Raw genomic sequence first — 16,990 nt, forward strand, 5'->3', positions numbered from 1 at the left:
TTCAACAATTTTATGAGAAATAACCTCTATTGTATAGTTTAGGAAACATTCAGAGAGGTTAGGGCTACACAGCTAGAAGCAGAATTTGGTCAGGCGCAGTGGCTCACGCCTGTAATCCCAGATACTGAGGCTGAGGCAGGAGAATTGCCCGAACCCGGGAGGTGGAGGTCACAGTGAGCTGAGATCGTGCCATTGCACTCCAGCCCAGGTGACAGAGCGAGACTGCATCTCAAAAAACAAACAAAACAAAAAATAGAAGCAGAATTTGAATCCATGTCTATCTGATTCTAGGATCCTATCCTTGCCATCTCATCGTACAATACCTATAGGCATTTAAAAGTGTAACTTCGGCCGGGTGCGGTGGCTCAAGCCTGTAATCCCAGCACTTTGGGAGGCCAAGACGGGCGGATCACGAGGTCAGGAGATCGAGACCATCCTGGCTAACACGGTGAAACCCCGTCTCTACTAAAAAATACAAAAAACTAGCCGGGCGAGGTGACGGGCACCTGTAGTCCCAGCTACTCGGGAGGCTGAGGCAGGAGAATGGCATGAACCCGGGAGGCGGAGCTTGCAGTGAGCTGAGATCCAGCCACTGCACTCCAGTCTGGGCGACAGAGCAAGACTCTGTCTCAAAAAAAAAAAAAGTGTAACTTGAATGTTCCAGTTCTTATCAGCCCAGGGGTGCAAATAAGGTCACATTAACACTTACCCACAACTTTGCTGGCAGCTCACCCCTCATTTGCTCACACAGAACCTCAGCTTCCTTCAAAACGCCTCCCCAAAAGATTCTTGTAGCTATCCAAGAATGAGTTTCCTTTATGAAGTACTGCTGCTCCCTCGTCTGTACTCCTTGGCAAGGAGAACTGACACAAACATGATATTCTTGCTGCTTGCTGTGCCATGAGTAATAAAGTCCTTTCTCTCACACCAGGAATTGAATGTCCTCTGCCAACATTCATGAAGCAGTAATAGGCTAACTTACTAGCTTGTTAGTAGGGTAAAATCATCCCAGACCTGACACATGGCACAGGCTTGAGGTCAGGTGCTATGTGGTGGTAACCACAAGAAGCTGTTCGGAGCCCAGTGAGAACTGAGTGCTATAGACTGGGCCCAGTGGCTCCTGCCTGTAATCCCAGCACTTTGGGAGGCTGAGGCAGGAGGATTGCTTGAGCCCAAGGGGTTTGAAATCACCCTGAGCAATACAGGGAGGTTTTTTGTTTTTTTTTGTTTTTTTGTAGATGGAGTCTCACTCTGTTGCCCAAGCTGGAGTGCAGTGGCGTGATCTCAGCTCACTGCAAGCTCCGCCTCTCAGGCTCAAGTGATTCTCCCACCTCCGCCTCCCGAGTAGTTGGGGTTACAGGCTCTCACTGCCATGCCCAGCTAATTTTTTTGTATTTTAGTAAAGATGGGGTTTCATCATGTTGCCCAGGGTGTTTTTGAACTCCTGAGCTCAGGCAATCCACCCGCCTTGGTCTCCCAAAGTGCTGGGATTACAGGAATGAGCCACTGCGCCCGACCAATACAGGGAGATCTTGTCTCTATAAATTTTGTTTTTTAAATTAGCTGGCCATGGTAGTGCATGGCTGTGGTCTCAGCCACTTAGGAGGCTGAGGTGGGCGGATCATTTGAGCCAGGAGTTTGAGGTTGCAGTGAGACGTGATCACGTCATGGCACTCCAGCCTGGGCAACAGAGGGACGCTTTTCCTCTAAAAAAAAACTGGAAGAAAGAACTGGTTGCTATAGCAGTGGCTGCCATAAGAGAAAGGTAAACAAAGGAATCCAAAGAGGTGTCTCTACTGTCTCTGCAAATCTCATTAGCCACTGTCCTGCTTACTGTCAGCGGAGACTGGGAAAGCTAGTGCTCTCAAGCAAGAGCTCCCGTGACGGCTGGGCGAGGCGGCTCAATCAAGTCTGTAACCCCAGCACTTTGGGAGGCCAAGGCAGGCAGATCACCTGAGGCCAGGAGTTCGAGACCAGCCTGGCGGTGAAACTCCATCTCTACTAAAAATAGAAACATTAGCTAGGCATGGTGGCACACACCTGTAGTCCCAGCTACTTGGGAGGCTGACGCAGGAGAATCACTTGAATCTAGGAGGAAGAGGTTGCAGTGAGTCAAGATTGTGCCACTGCACTCCAGCCTGGGGGACAGAGTGAGATTCCATCTCAAAAGAAAAGAAAAGAAAAGAAAAGAACTGCATTTTCTGGTTTGAAATAACATATGAGATGACTTTCTTTCTTTTCTTTTCTTTTCTTTTTTTTTTGAGATGGCGTTTCACTCTTGTCACCCAGGCTGGAGTGCAGTGGCATGATATCAGCTCACTGCAACCTCCACCTCCCGGTTTCAAGTGATTCTTCTGCCTCAGCCTCCCAAGTAGCTGGGATTTTAGGTGCATGCCACCACACCTGGCTAATTTTGTATTTTAGTGGAGATGGGGTTTTTCCATGTTGGTCAGGCTGGTCTTGAACTCCTGACCTGGGAGACCCACCCACCTGGGCCTCCCAAAGTGCTGGGATTACAGCCACCGTGCCCAGCCATGCACTGACTTTCAAAATATGAGGCTGTCAATGACTGTTGATTTTGAGGTGTATTCAATGAACCAAGTTGTCCCTGACTGATTTGATAGATTTATAACCTGTTCTAGTGGTTACTTGTTGGCTGTAGAACAATCTATCTTTTCCTAGGAGTGTGGGAACTCTGATTTGCATTGGAAATGTTTCTGTAACTCATTATATAGAAAGGGTCAATCTTCCTAATATACAAAGACCACCTAAGGTCAGATGCAGTGGCTCCCCCTCATAATTCCAGCACTTTGGGAGGCCAGTGTGGTAGGACTGCTTGAGGCAAGGAGTTGGAGAATAGTCTGGGCAACATAGTGAGACCCTGTCTCTACCACCCACCCCACCAAAAAAAAAAAAAAAATTCAGCCGGTTATTGTTGCTCACGCATGTAGTCCTAGCTAATAGGGAGGCTGACACAGAAGGATCACTTGAGCCCAGGGGTTCAAGGCTGTAGTGAGCTATGATCACGCCACTGCACTCCAGCCTGGCAACAGCAACATCCTGTCAAAAAAAAAAAAAAAAAAAAATCTCCTAGAAATTGAGAAGAAAATGACCAACAAGCCAATAGAAAAATAGGAAAAGAGCTCAAATAATTACAAATGGCTCAGAACACTGGGGAAAAAAAAAAGCCTAACCTCAACCTCAGTCATAATAAATGTTTTCACTTTCTTCTTCTTTTTTTTTTTTTCGAAATGGAGGTTTTGGTCTGTCACCCAGGCTGGAGTGCAGTGGTGTGATCTCAGCTCACTGCAACCTCTGCCTCCCGGGTTCAAGCAATTCTCCTGCCTCAGTCTCCCAAGTAGCTGGGATTACAGGCATGTGCCACCATGCCCAGCTAATTTTGTATTTTTAGTAGAGACGGGGTTTCTCCATGTTGGCCAGGTTGGTCTCGAATTCCCGACCTCAGGTGATCTGCCCACCTCAGCCTCCCAAAGTGCTGAGATTACAGCTGTGAGCCACCGGGCCTGGCCACGAATGATTTTTTTAAAGCCAAAGAAAAGAGGAGTGGTTAGTTCAGAACCCTTTTGGTTGCCGTAGAAACTTAAGGCTTTTGCTATTACATAACATTAAAATTGCCACTTCCTCCTCTAAAGACCTAAGTCTGAGATAATTAGCTCTCATCGTGTTCTCAGACTGTGACCTATTCTTCCCAGCCCCAAAGGAACATTTGTTTTTAAGATTATGCTTTAAAAAGTACTACTGGTTTGCGCCCAACGTGTGGCAAGTAAAAAACAAATAAAAAGTACTATTTGTTTAAAAAGTTAAATTCTTCTAAAATCAAACTAGTTAAATTCATGTCATTTTTAGCTTTACCCAAATAAAAGATTTAAAATAAGTTTTCTAAGCATTTGCCAATAGAAGGAATCCATTCATTTTTTTTGTTTATAAGATTCTTTTCCACGTTGCCCAGACTCTTCTCCAACTCCTTGCCTCAAGCAGTCCTACCACATTGGCCTCCCAAAGTGCTGGGAGATTCTTGAGATTCTGAGAATTTTAAGCAGTTTTCCAGTCAATAAACTGATAATAGTATTGTACAAATTAAAGCACCTCTCTCGAGCTCTCTGTGGGTGGAAAGGTTCTCTCGCATGTTAAAACCAAGTTGATTTAGTATCATGTCAGTGCCTCCTGCTACAAGTGTTACACAACCTTTTTTTTTTTTTTTTTTTTTTTTTTTGAGACGGAGTCTCGCTCTGTCACCCAGGCTGGAGTGCGGTGGCCGGATCTCAGCTCACTGCAAGCTCCGCCTCCCGGGTTCACGCCATTCTCCTGCCTCAGCCTCCCGAGTAGCTGGGACTATAGGCGCCCGCCACCTCGCCCGGCTAGTTTTTTTGTATTTTTTAGTAGAGACGGGGTTTCACCATGTTAGCCAGGATGGATACACAACTTCTCTCTCTTGATTTGTTGTAATGTAGGTTTACCCTGGAGAGTTACTTCATTATGATCTATTTTTAATTATTCCAATGCCCTCCTTTTTTTTTTTTTTTTTTTTTGAGACAGAGTCTTGCTCTGTTGCCCAGGCTGGAGTGCAATGTCGGTTCACTGCAAGCTCCACCTCCCGGGTTCAAGAGATTCTCCTGCCTCAGCCTCCCAAGTAGCTGGGACTACAGGTGCCCACCACCATGCCTGGCTAATTTTTGTATTTTTAGTAGACATGTTGGCCAGGTTGGTCTTAAACTCCTTACCTTAGGTGATCTACCCACCTTGGCCTCCCAAAGTGCTGGGATTACAGGCCTGAGCCACTGTGCCCAGCCTGATCTGTCTATTAAAAGGAGGGCATTTGCTGGGCGCAGTGGCTCACGCCTGTAATCCCAGCACTTTGGGAGGCCGAGACAGGCAGATCACGAGGTCAATAAATCAAGACCATCCTGGCCAACATGGTGAAACCCCATCTCTACCAAAAATACAAAAATTAGTTAGGCGTGGTGGCAGACTCCTGTAATCCCAGCTGCTCGGGAGGCTGAGGCAGGAAAATCGCTTGAACCCAGGAGGCGGAGCTTGCAGTGAGCCGAGATCACACCACTGCACTCCAGCCTGGGTGACAGAGCGAGACTCCATCTCAAAAACATAAAATAAAATAAATAAAAATAAAGGTTCTTTAGTTTTCTCCCATAGATCCTTAATGAGGCTTAACCTCGCCCGGGAATTTGTGAATAAGCATCATTTTTCCACACATACTAATCCATCTTGTCTAGATAGGAGCTTTATAGGTTTGTGCCTTAGACATTTCAAGACACCTTAGTCCAGAATCTATTAAAGGAAAACATCTCTGGTGTGTTTTCTTTCCCTCTCTTATCTTGTAGCGTCAAACCTGCCATCCTAAACTCTGCTGATATAAAAACCTTTTGCCCAGACTCCTTTGCCAGTTGGCTTCCTGTAAAGTTCTATCACTAAGCGGTCCTAGGAAGGAGGAAGGGCAAAGGAGGCTTCTTCTTCTTCTTTTTTTTTTTTGAGACAGAGACTTGTTGTGTCACCCAGACTGGAGTGCAGTGGCCCGGTCTCGGTTCACTGCAAGCTCCATCTCCCAGGTTCAAGCAATTCTCCTGCCTCAGCCTCTTGAATAGCTGGGACTACAGGCGCCGCCACCACACTGGCTAATTTATTGTATTTTTAGTAGAGATGGGGTTTCACCATGTTGGCCAGGCTGGTCTTGAACTCCTGGTCTAGTGATCTGCCCCCCTCGGCCTCCCAGCACGCTGGGATTACAGCGTGAGCCCCCGCACCCGGCCAAGGAGGCTTCTTCTTTGTTCCTCTTGTCCATGGTGCCCGGCAGTGCCAGTTGACTCCAGCCTCCAAATTCTTCCAGCCCTTCTAGAAGTAGACTCACTGGGACATTTCAGAGGTAGCAGCAGCAGCTGGGAGGTGCCTCCTCAGAGGTCTGCACACTTCTTCAGGGTCTGCAGAGTCCACTCACCCCAGGCCTCAACTCCTACCTTCCAGTCATCGAAACCCTTCCCTTTTGTTTCTCACCTTTGAAGTGGGGAGTCGCTTCCTCCGCTTACCGTCCTTAGGTGATCTCAGTGTTCCCTTTTCCTCCAAAACCTGTGTAACCAATTCCCTCTACTGAATACCCTCTGCTGAAATCCTTATCGTTGTTTCTGTTTTCTCAACCAGACCCTGAACAATATGCCCAGTTATAACCAGCATGAACAGAGCTCTCCTTCTTATCCTACAACTCAGGAAGTCCATGGTGAGTCAGTCTGACCTGAAGTAAAAAGAGACAACTGAACATTTCATGAGCCTTAAGACATGGAAAGCAATGATGAAAAGCATGGACGGGGCCAGGTGCGGTGGCTCACGCCTGTAATCCCAGCACTTTGGGAGGCCGAGGCAGGTGGCTCACCTGAGGTCAGGTGTTCAAGACCAGCCTGGCGAAGAGGGTGAAATCCCATCTCTACTAAAAATACAAAAATTAGCCGGGCCTGGTGGTGGCAGGCACCTGTAGTCCCAGCTACTTGGGAGGTTGAGGCAGGAGAATTACTTGAACCCAAGAGGTGGAGGTTGCAGTGACCCGAGATGGCGCCACTGCACTCCAGCCTGGGAGACAGAGCAAGAGTCTGTCTCAAAAAAAAAAAAAAAAAAAAGAAAGAAAGAAAGAAAACAAAAGAAAAAAGAAAGTATGGACAGGCAGACTCAATTTATGATCCCTCCCCGAGAGAGAGAGTTCGGAATTCAAGCTGTAGGGATGAAGCCTGATTGTAGCAGCCTGACACCACAAAAGTCAAGGTTGCCCCAAACTCACGTTGAACTCAGGGTCCATGTTACAAATCCTGCCAAAACCAGGCAAAATATTCTAGAAAAAAATCAGACTGAAAATTTAAAGTTATGATTGTTTATGATGATCTTTACATAGGAAGAAGAAATGGGTAAAAATACAATACAGACTCAACTCTCCCACAATAGACTCAACTCCCCTACAATACACACTCAACTCCCCTACAATACACACTCAACTCTCCCACAATACAGACTCAACTCCCCTACAATACACACTCAACTCCCCTACAATACACACTCAACTCTCCCACAATACAGACTCAACTCTCCCACAATACAGACTCAACTAACCCACAATACACACTCAACTCCCCCACAATACACACTCAACTCCCCTACAATACAGACTCAACTCTCCCACAATACAGACTCAACTCTCCCACAATACACACTCAACTCCCCTACAATACACACTCAACTCCCCTACAATACACACTCAACTCTCCCACAATACAGACTCAACTCTCCCACAATACACACTCAACTCTCCCACAATACACACTCAACTCCCCCACAATACACACTCAACTCTCCCACAATACACACTCAACTCTCCCACAATACAGACTCAACTCTCCCACAATACACACTCAACTCCCCTACAATACACACTCAACTCCCCTACAATACACACTCAACTCTCCCACAATACACACTCAACTCCCCTACAATACACACTCAACTCTCCCACAATACACACTCAACTCTCCCACAATACACACTCAACTCCCCTACAATACACACTCAACTCCCCCACAATACACACTCAACTCCCCTACAATACACACTCAACTCTCCCACAATACACACTCAACTCCCCTACAATACACACTCAACTCTCCCACAATACACACTCAACTCTCCCACAATACACACTCAACTCCCCCACAATACACACTCAACTCTCCCACAATACACACTCAACTCTCCCACAATACAGACTCAACTCTCCCACAATACACACTCAACTCCCCTACAATACACACTCAACTCCCCTACAATACACACTCACCTGTCCCACAATACACACTCAACTCTCCCACAATACACACTCAACTCCCCTACAATACACACTCAACTCTCCCACAATACACACTCAACTCCCCTACAATACACACTCAACTCCCCTACAATACACACTCAACTCCCCTACAATACAGACTCAACTAACCCACAATACAGACTCAACTCTCCCACAATACAGACTCAACTAACCCACAATACAGACTCACCTCTCCCACAATACAGACTCAACTAACCCACAATACACACTCAACTCCCCTACAATACACACTCAACTCCCCTACAATACACACTCAACTCTCCCACAATACACACTCAACTCCCCTACAATACACACTCAACTCTCCCACAATACAGACTCAACTCTCCCACAATACACACTCAACTCTCCCACAATACACACTCAACTCCCCTACAATACACACTCAACTCTCCCACAATACACACTCAACTCCCCTACAATACACACTCAACTCTCCCACAATACACACTCAACTCCCCTACAATACACACTCAACTCTCCCACAATACAGACTCAACTCTCCCACAATACACACTCAACTCCCCTACAATACACACTCAACTCCCCTACAATACAGACTCAACTAACCCACAATACAGACTCAACTCTCCCACAATACAGACTCAACTAACCCACAATACAGACTCACCTCTCCCACAATACAGACTCAACTAACCCACAATACACACTCAACTCCCCTACAATACACACTCAACTCCCCTACAATACACACTCAACTCTCCCACAATACACACTCAACTCCCCTACAATACACACTCAACTCCCCTACAATACACACTCAACTCTCCCACAATACAGACTCAACTCTCCCACAATACACACTCAACTCCCCTACAATACACACTCAACTCCCCTACAATACACACTCAACTCCCCTACAATACAGACTCAACTCTCCCACAATACAGACTCAACTCTCCCACAATACACACTCAACTCTCCCACAATACACACTCAACTCCCCTACAATACAGACTCAACTCCCCTACAATACAGACTCAACTCTCCCACAATACAGACTCAACTCTCCCACAATACAGACTCAACTAACCCACAATACACACTCAACTCCCCTACAATACAGACTCAACTCTCCCACAATACAGACTCAACTCTCCCACAATACACACTCAACTCCCCTACAATACACACTCAACTCCCCTACAATACACACTCAACTCTCCCACAATACAGACTCAACTCTCCAACAATACAGACTCAACTAACCCACAATACACACTCAACTCCCCTACAATACACACTCAACTCCCCTACAATACAGACTCAACTCTCCCACAATACAGACTCAACTCTCCCACAATACACACTCAACTCCCCTACAATACACACTCAACTCCCCTACAATACACACTCAACTAACCCACAATACAGACTCAACTAACCCACAATACAGACTCAACTCCCCTACAATACAGACTCACCTGTCCCACAATACACACTCAATTCTCCCACAATACACACTCAACTCTCCCACAATACAGACTCAACTCCCCTACAATACACACTCAACTCTCCCACAATCCAGACTCAACTCTCCTACAATACAGACTCAACTCCCCTACAATACACACTCAACTCTCCCACAATACACACTCAACTCCCCTACAATACAGACTCACCTCCCCTACAATACAGACTCAACTCCCCTACAATCCAGACTCAACTCTCCTACAATACACACTCAACTAACCCACAATACACACTCAACTCTCCCACAATACAGACTCAACTCCCCTACAATCCAGACTCAACTCCCCTACAATACACACTCACCTCCCCTACAATCCAGACTCAACTCCCCTACAATACAGACTCAACTCTCCTACAATCCAGACTCAACTCCCCTACAATACAGACTCACCTCCCCTACAATCCAGACTCAACTCCCCTACAATACACACTCAACTCTCCTACAATAGACTCAACTCTCCCACAATACACACTCAACTCTCCCACAATACACACTCAACTCCCCTACAATACAGACTCAACTCTCCCACAATACAGACTCAACTCTCCCACAATACACACTCAACTCCCCTACAATACACACTCAACTCCCCTACAATACAGACTCAACTCTCCCACAATACACACTCAACTCCCCTACAATACAGACTCAACTCTCCCACAATACAGACTCAACTCTCCCACAATACACACTCAACTCCCCTACAATACACACTCACCTCCCCTACAATCCAGACTCAACTCCCCTACAATACAGACTCAACTCTCCTACAATCCAGACTCAACTCCCCTACAATACAGACTCACCTCCCCTACAATCCAGACTCAACTCCCCTACAATACACACTCAACTCTCCTACAATAGACTCAACTCTCCCACAATACAGACTCAACTCTCCCACAATACACACTCAACTCCCCTACAATACAGACTCAACTCTCCCACAATACAGACTCAACTCTCCCACAATACACACTCAACTCCCCTACAATACAGACTCAACTCCCCTACAATACACACTCAACTCCCCTACAATACAGACTCAACTCTCCCACAATACACACTCAACTCCCCTACAATACACACTCAACTCTCCTACAATAGACTCAACTCCCCTACAATACACACTCAACTCTCCCACAATACAGACTCAACTCTCCCACAATACACACTCAACTCCCCTACAATACAGACTCAACTCTCCCACAATACACACTCAACTCCCCTACAATACACACTCAACTCTCCTACAATAGACTCAACTCCCCTACAATACACACTCAACTCTCCCACAATACAGACTCAACTCTCCCACAATACACACTCAACTCCCCTACAATACACACTCAACTCTCCAGGCTTTTTATTTTTCTTGTATGTCCTTCCAAATGGATCCTGTCTTTAAAAAAATAAATAAAATTTTAAAAATATAATAGAGATGGGGTTTCAACATTTTGCCCAAGCTGGTCTGGAATTCCTGGGCTTCGTTAATCCTCCCAGCTCGGCCTCCCACAGTGTTGTGATTACAGGTGGGATTACTCTGCACCTGCATGATCCTGCCTTTTTATTTTTTATTTTTTTGAGACGGAGTCTTGCTCTGTCGCCCAGGCTGGAGTGCAGTGGCGCGATCTCGGCTCACTGCAAGCTCTGCCTCCCGGGTTCACGCCATTCTCCTGCCTCAGCCTCCCGAGTAGCTGGGACTACAGGCGCCCACAACCGCGCCCGGCTAATTTTTTTTTGTATTTTTAGTAGAGACGGGGTTTCACCGTGGTCTCGATCTCCTGACCTTGTGATCCGCCCGCCTCGGCCTCCCAAAGTGCTGGGATTACAGGCGTGAGCCACCGCGCCCGGCCGATCCTTTTTAATACCTCCACGTTTTTGGTGTCTGTTTCCCAAACTTTGATCCACACCACATATGCAGAGCTAGTAGGAGAACTTGAGTAAGTCAAGAGGCATTTCTGAGAATCAGTTTCTTCTGCAGCCAAGGTGTCTTGTGACCCAGGATACATCTGGCAGGGAAGAGGTAAGTGGAGCCTTCATCAGAAGACAGATCACTGCAATTTATTGGATGCCATATCTGGGGACTTAAGGTGGCACAAAGTCACGGATGACTCCAAGAAGCGAGACTTCCAAGAAAAAAGTGGGACTGGCAGAGCAATGGGGGTGGAGAAGAGCCGGAAGGAAGGAACTGTCACTTATTAAGGACTATTTTTCTCAGGGCCGTGCCAGCTGCTTTACACATTAGTCACTCTGGTGGTTACATTATGATGTCCATTACAATCTTCTTCTTCTTCTTCTTTTTTTAAGACAGACTCTCGCTGTCGCCCAGGCTGGAGTGCAGTGGTGCTATCTCTGCTTGCTGCAACTTCTGCCTCCCAGGTTCAAATGATTCTCCTGCCTTAGCCTCCTGAGTAGCTGGGATTACAGGTATGCACCACCACGCCCAGCTAGTATTTGTATTTTTAGTAGAGACGGGGTTTCAGCATGTTGGTCAGGCTGGTCTCGAACTCCTGACCTCAGGTGATCATCCGCCTGCCTTGGCCTCCCAGTGTTCTGGGATTACAGGTGTGAGCCACCACACCCAGCCTCATCACAAATTTAAAAGTGATGTAATGAAAGCTAACTAGCTCCCGCAAGGTCACACAAGTAGAGATCAAGTTAAAAAGAAAATTATTTTATTTTTTCCCTCCTGCATGACATGACTCTGGTTTGATTCTCAAACTCACGTCAAAGTTACTGGGCCTGCCAGGCATGGTGGCTCACACCTGTCATCCCAATGCTTTGGGAGGCCGAGGTGGGAGGATTGCTTGCAGCCAGGAGTTCAAGACCAGCCTGGGCAACACAGTGAGACCCCCATCTCTACCAGAACAAATTGTTTGAATTAGCAGGGTGTTGGGGGATGTTCCTGTAGTCCCAGCGACCCTTCCACTTGGGAGGCTGAGGCAGAAGGACTGCTAGAGTCCAGGAATTGGAGGTCGCAGTGAGCTATGATCGCACCACTGCACTCCAGCCTGGGGAGCAGAGTAAAAAAAAAAAAAAAAGTTAACTGATCCTATAGTTCAATTTCCTCTTTTTTTTTTTTAGATACTCTCACTCTGTTGCCCAGGCTGAAGTGCAGCCTTGACCTCCCAGGCTCAGGTGATCCTCCTGCTTCAGCCTCCCACGTGGCTGGAACTACAGGCTGAAGCCACCATGCCCGGCTGGTCTTTTTTCCTTTTCTTTCTGTAGAGACAAGGTCTCACTATGCTGCCCAAGCTGGTTTCAAACCCCTGCGCTTGAGCAATCCTCCCACCTCAGCCTTCCAAGTAGCTGGAACTCCAGGCGAGCACCACTACACTGGGCTAATTTTTACATTTTTTGTAGAGTTGGATTCTCATTGTGTTGCTCAGGTTGGTCTTTAACTCCTGGGCTCAAGTGATCCTCCTGCCTCAGCCTCCCTAAGTGCTGGGAGTAAAGGCATGAGCCATGTTGCCCAGCCTTATCTTACAAAGTAGCTCATACTAGCAGGGAAAAAAGTGGCTGCAAACATCAGTTTGCCTGTTAGTTTCCCCTCTCCAGAATCTTAGCCCCTTTGGCCCTCATTGTTTCAGTAGCTCACTAATGCTTTTAAGTAGATAATTTTATATTTTTATCTGGCTTCTCCCATTGTTCACAGGATTCTAAGTGTGCTGCCATCCAATCTGAATAAGTTTCGCTTTTCAAATTTTTTTTTTTTTTTTTTTTTTGAGACGGAGTCTCGCTCTGTTGCCCAGGCTGGAGTGCAGTGGCACGATCTCGGCTCACTGCAAGCTCCGCCTCCCGGGTTCACGCCATTCTCCTGCCTCAGCCTCCCGAGTAGCTGGGACTACAGGCGCCCACAACCGCGCCCGGCTAATTTTTTGTATTTTTAGTAGAGACGGGGTTTCACTGTGGTCTCGATCTCCTGACCTTGTGATCCGCCCGCCTCGGCCTCCCAAAGTGCTGGGATTACAGGTGTGAGCCACCGCGCCCGGCCTCAAATTTTTTTTTTTTTTTTGAGATGGAGTCTCGCTCTGTTGCCCAGGCTGGAGTGCAGTGGCACGATCTGGGCTCACTGCAAGCTCCGCCTCCCGGGTTCACGCCATTCTCCTGCCTCAGCCTCCCGAGTAGCTGGGACTACAGGCGCCCGCCACCTCGCCCGGCTAGTTTTTTTGTATTCTTTTGAGTAGAGACGGGGTTTCACTGTGTTAGCCAGGATGTTCTCGATCTCCTGACCTCGTGATCCGCCCGTCTCGGCCTCCCAAAGTGCTGGGATTACAGGCTTGAGCCACCGTGCCCGGCCTTCAAATATTTTTAAAATAGTTCACTAAAGCTAAAGAGGTCAAAAATTCCTCACAATGCTATTTTCCTTTCTTCCTTTTTCTTTTCTTTCCTTTCCTTTTTTTCTCCTTCCTTCCATCCTTCCTTTTTTCTTTCCTTTTTTTCTTCCTTCCATCCTTTTTTCTTCTCTTTCCTTCCTTTTTCTCCTTCCTTCCATCCTTTTTTTCTTCTTTCCTTCCTTTTTTTTCCTTTTCTTCCTTCCTTCCATCCTTTTTTTCTTCTTTCCTTCCTTCTTTCCCTCCCTCCCTCCCTCCCTTCCATTTATCTTTTTTTTTTTTTTAAGACAGGGTCTCACTGTCACCCAGGCTGGTGTGCAGTGGTACAATCTTTGCTTCCTCCCAGGCTCAAGTGATCCTCCACCTCAGCCTCCCGTGTAGCTGGGACCACAGGCGCCTCCACACTTGGTGTTTTTTGTAGAGAAGGGGGTTTCACCATGTTGCTCAGGCTGGTCTCGAACTCCTGAGCTCTAGCAGTTTGCCCACAGCAGTCTCTCAAAGTGCTGGGATTACAGGCATAAGCCATCGCACCTGGCTTCTTTTACCTTTTTTTTTTTTTTTTTTGACAGCGTCTTGCTCTGTCGCCCAGTGTGAAGTGCAGTATCGCGATCAGGTGATCCAACTGCCTCGGCCTCCCAAAGTGCTGAGATTACAGGCGTGAGCCACCGCGCCCAGCCCTACATTTTTGCTTTTAAAATTTTGGGGGGGCCAGAGAGACAGAACGACACACTGTCTCAAAAAAAGAAAAAAAAAAAAAAAAGAAAGAAAAAAAAGAAAAAAAAAAGAAAAAAAAAAACCCTCAAACAAATAAAATCTTTTTCAAGACAGGGTTTCGCTCTATGACCCAGGCTGGAGTGCAGTGGTGCAATCTTGGTTCACTGAAGCCTTGACCTCTGGGACTCAAGTAACCCTCCCACCTCAGCCTCTTGAGCAGCTGGGACCGCAGGCACGCACCACAACTGGTTAATTTTTCCGCTTTTTGTAGAGATGAGGTTTCACCATGTTGCCCAGGCTGATCTCGAACTCCTGGGCTCAAGCGATCCGCCTGCCTCAGTCTCCCAAAGTGCTGGGATTACAGTCCTGAGCCACCATGCCCAGCCCTTATTTTCTCTTAATGCTGAAAAAGCTTTCCTGAATTATAATTTTTAAAACTTAAAAGGCCAAAAAGGGCCATTTACAGTGGTGCAGATTGAGATTTATAAGCTTCCTTTATCTTGCAATATCCTAAGAACACTTAGTTTTTCTTTTTTTTTGAGACGCAGTCTTGCCCTGTCGCCCAGGCTGGAGTGCAGTGGCGCAATCTTGGCTCACTGCAACTTCCGCCTCCCAGGTTCAAGCGATTCTCCGGCCTCAGCCTTCCCAGCAGCTGGGACTACAGGTCCTGGTAACACACTTGGCCTTTTTTTTTTTCAGGAGAGACGGGGTTTCACCTTGTTGGCCAGGCTGGTCTCGAATTCCTGACCTCAAGTGACCTGCCCACCTCAGCCTCGCGAAGTGTTAGGATGACAGGTGTGAGCCACCAAGTCCAGCCGGTTACTGCTTTCTTAAGGTGTTTCTGGGTATCTCCCCTGACTTTGGGGGTGGGTTGGAGTTATGTAAAACAACATCACAGACTTCCTATGAAGACTTTTTTTTCTTTTTTTTTTTTTGAGATGGATTCTTGCTCTGTTGCCCAGGCTGGAGTGCAGTGGCATATCTCTCGGCTCACTGCAACCTCCACCTCCTGGGTTCAAGTGATTTTCGTGCCTCAGCCTCCCAAGTAGCTGGGACTACAGGCACCCACCACCACACCCACCTAATTTTTGTATTTTTAGTAGAGATGGGATTTCTCCATGTTGGCCAGGCTGGTCTTGAACTCCCGACCTCAGTTGATCTGCCCACCTCAGCCTCCCAAAGTTGTTGGGATTACAAGGCATGAGCCACTGTGCCCGGCCCCCCGACCTTTTTTTTTTGAGGCACATGTCACCATGCCCAGCTTTTTGAGACAGGCATGAGCAACCATGCCCAGCCAAAAATTTCTTGTACATGTCATTTGGCATACATGTGAAGACAGCCTTAAGAAATTCCTAGAATTGTCAAACTTACCTCCACAGGGATTTTCAATGATCTATTCATACCAAGCAATGTGTAAGAATGCCTAGTTCCTCGCACTCTTGCCAAGATTAAAAACAAAAAACTGGCTTATCTTTGCTAATCTTAAGGATGAACAAACTTATGAGTATTAGTGTAATATTATGCATCTTTTCACCTAATATTTAAGAACCAGTTATAGTTACTTTCTTGTCAATGATGTTTCTTGGGAACATAAGCATTTCTAGTTTTCCTATTGAGGACTTTTTCTTTTTTTTTTTCTTTTTGAGACAGAGTCTTGCTCTGTGGCCCAGGCTGGAATGCAGTGGCACGATCTTGGCTCACTGCAACCTCCGCCTCCCGGGTTCAAGCAATTCTCGTGCCTCAGCCTCCCGAGTAGCTGGGATTACAGGCATGCGCCACCATGCCCAGCTAATTTTTGTATTTTTAGTAGAGACAGGGTTTCACCATGTTGGCCAGGCTGGTTTCAAACTCCTGACCTCAGGTGATCTCCCCACCTCGGCCTCCCAAAATGCTGGGATTACAGGTGTGAGCCACCGCACCTGGCCGAGTTACTGGTCTTTTCTTAATGAACTGGCAGATACTTTACATAAAGGAAATTAGCTCTTTGTGATGAATTGCAACTATTTCTTCCCAAGTTTGCCACAGCTTCCAATTTCCTTTGATGGTAGTTTTTGTTATGCAGAACTTTTAATTTTTATGTAGCTGATTTTTATATATTTTTAAGTTGTGGTAAAATACACATAATAATCCATTTTTATTTTTAATATTTTATTTTTCAGATTCTCAGCCTCTGCACAGCCTTAGTACTCCCTGAGAAATTCAACGTTTGCATATCCTTTCCACAAAAATGAGAGGAAAAAGAACCAGTACATGCTAGTGACTGATACATTTATTAGTTTCTAACGAAAAGTCATACATGGTAGGCACAGTAGAAATACTAACAGAAAAATTAGTTTATCTTGAAACCAATTTTAGTCAGGAAAACTTCTTCACAGAGAATTAGCTGAATATATAAATACTAAATATATCATACCATGTATGTGATATATTTACACCTAAATATACCACACCTCCTTTTTGGTCACAGACTATTCCAGGAAGATTATTAAATAGATAACTTTTAATTTGAGGCATTCCAAGAATGTCCACCCTAAAACTTAAAGTGAAATT

The 16,990-nt window shown here is 46.2% G+C and overlaps 1 long non-coding RNA gene across 6 annotated transcripts in view; it reads left to right on the plus strand.

The window, feature by feature from the left end:
* Positions 1 to 16,885, plus strand: part of LOC112424770 (uncharacterized) — a 38,831-nt gene extending 21,946 nt beyond the window's left edge. For 4 of the 6 annotated variants that reach the window (XR_011619496.1, XR_011619495.1, XR_011619491.1 and 1 more), the window contains 2 exons: positions 6,172 to 6,247; positions 16,600 to 16,885. This is a non-coding gene — a long non-coding RNA (uncharacterized lncRNA). Of the gene's footprint in view, positions 1 to 6,171; positions 6,248 to 11,699; positions 11,999 to 15,139; positions 16,287 to 16,599 lie in introns of those variants that run through there. The other 2 variants (XR_011619494.1, XR_011619492.1) reach the window with 2 other exon arrangements.
* Positions 16,886 to 16,990: the final 105 nt, after the last annotated feature.

This window comes from Macaca nemestrina, chromosome 2 (genome assembly GCF_043159975.1).
Source record: "Macaca nemestrina isolate mMacNem1 chromosome 2, mMacNem.hap1, whole genome shotgun sequence".
Classification (NCBI taxonomy): domain Eukaryota; kingdom Metazoa; phylum Chordata; class Mammalia; order Primates; family Cercopithecidae; genus Macaca; species Macaca nemestrina.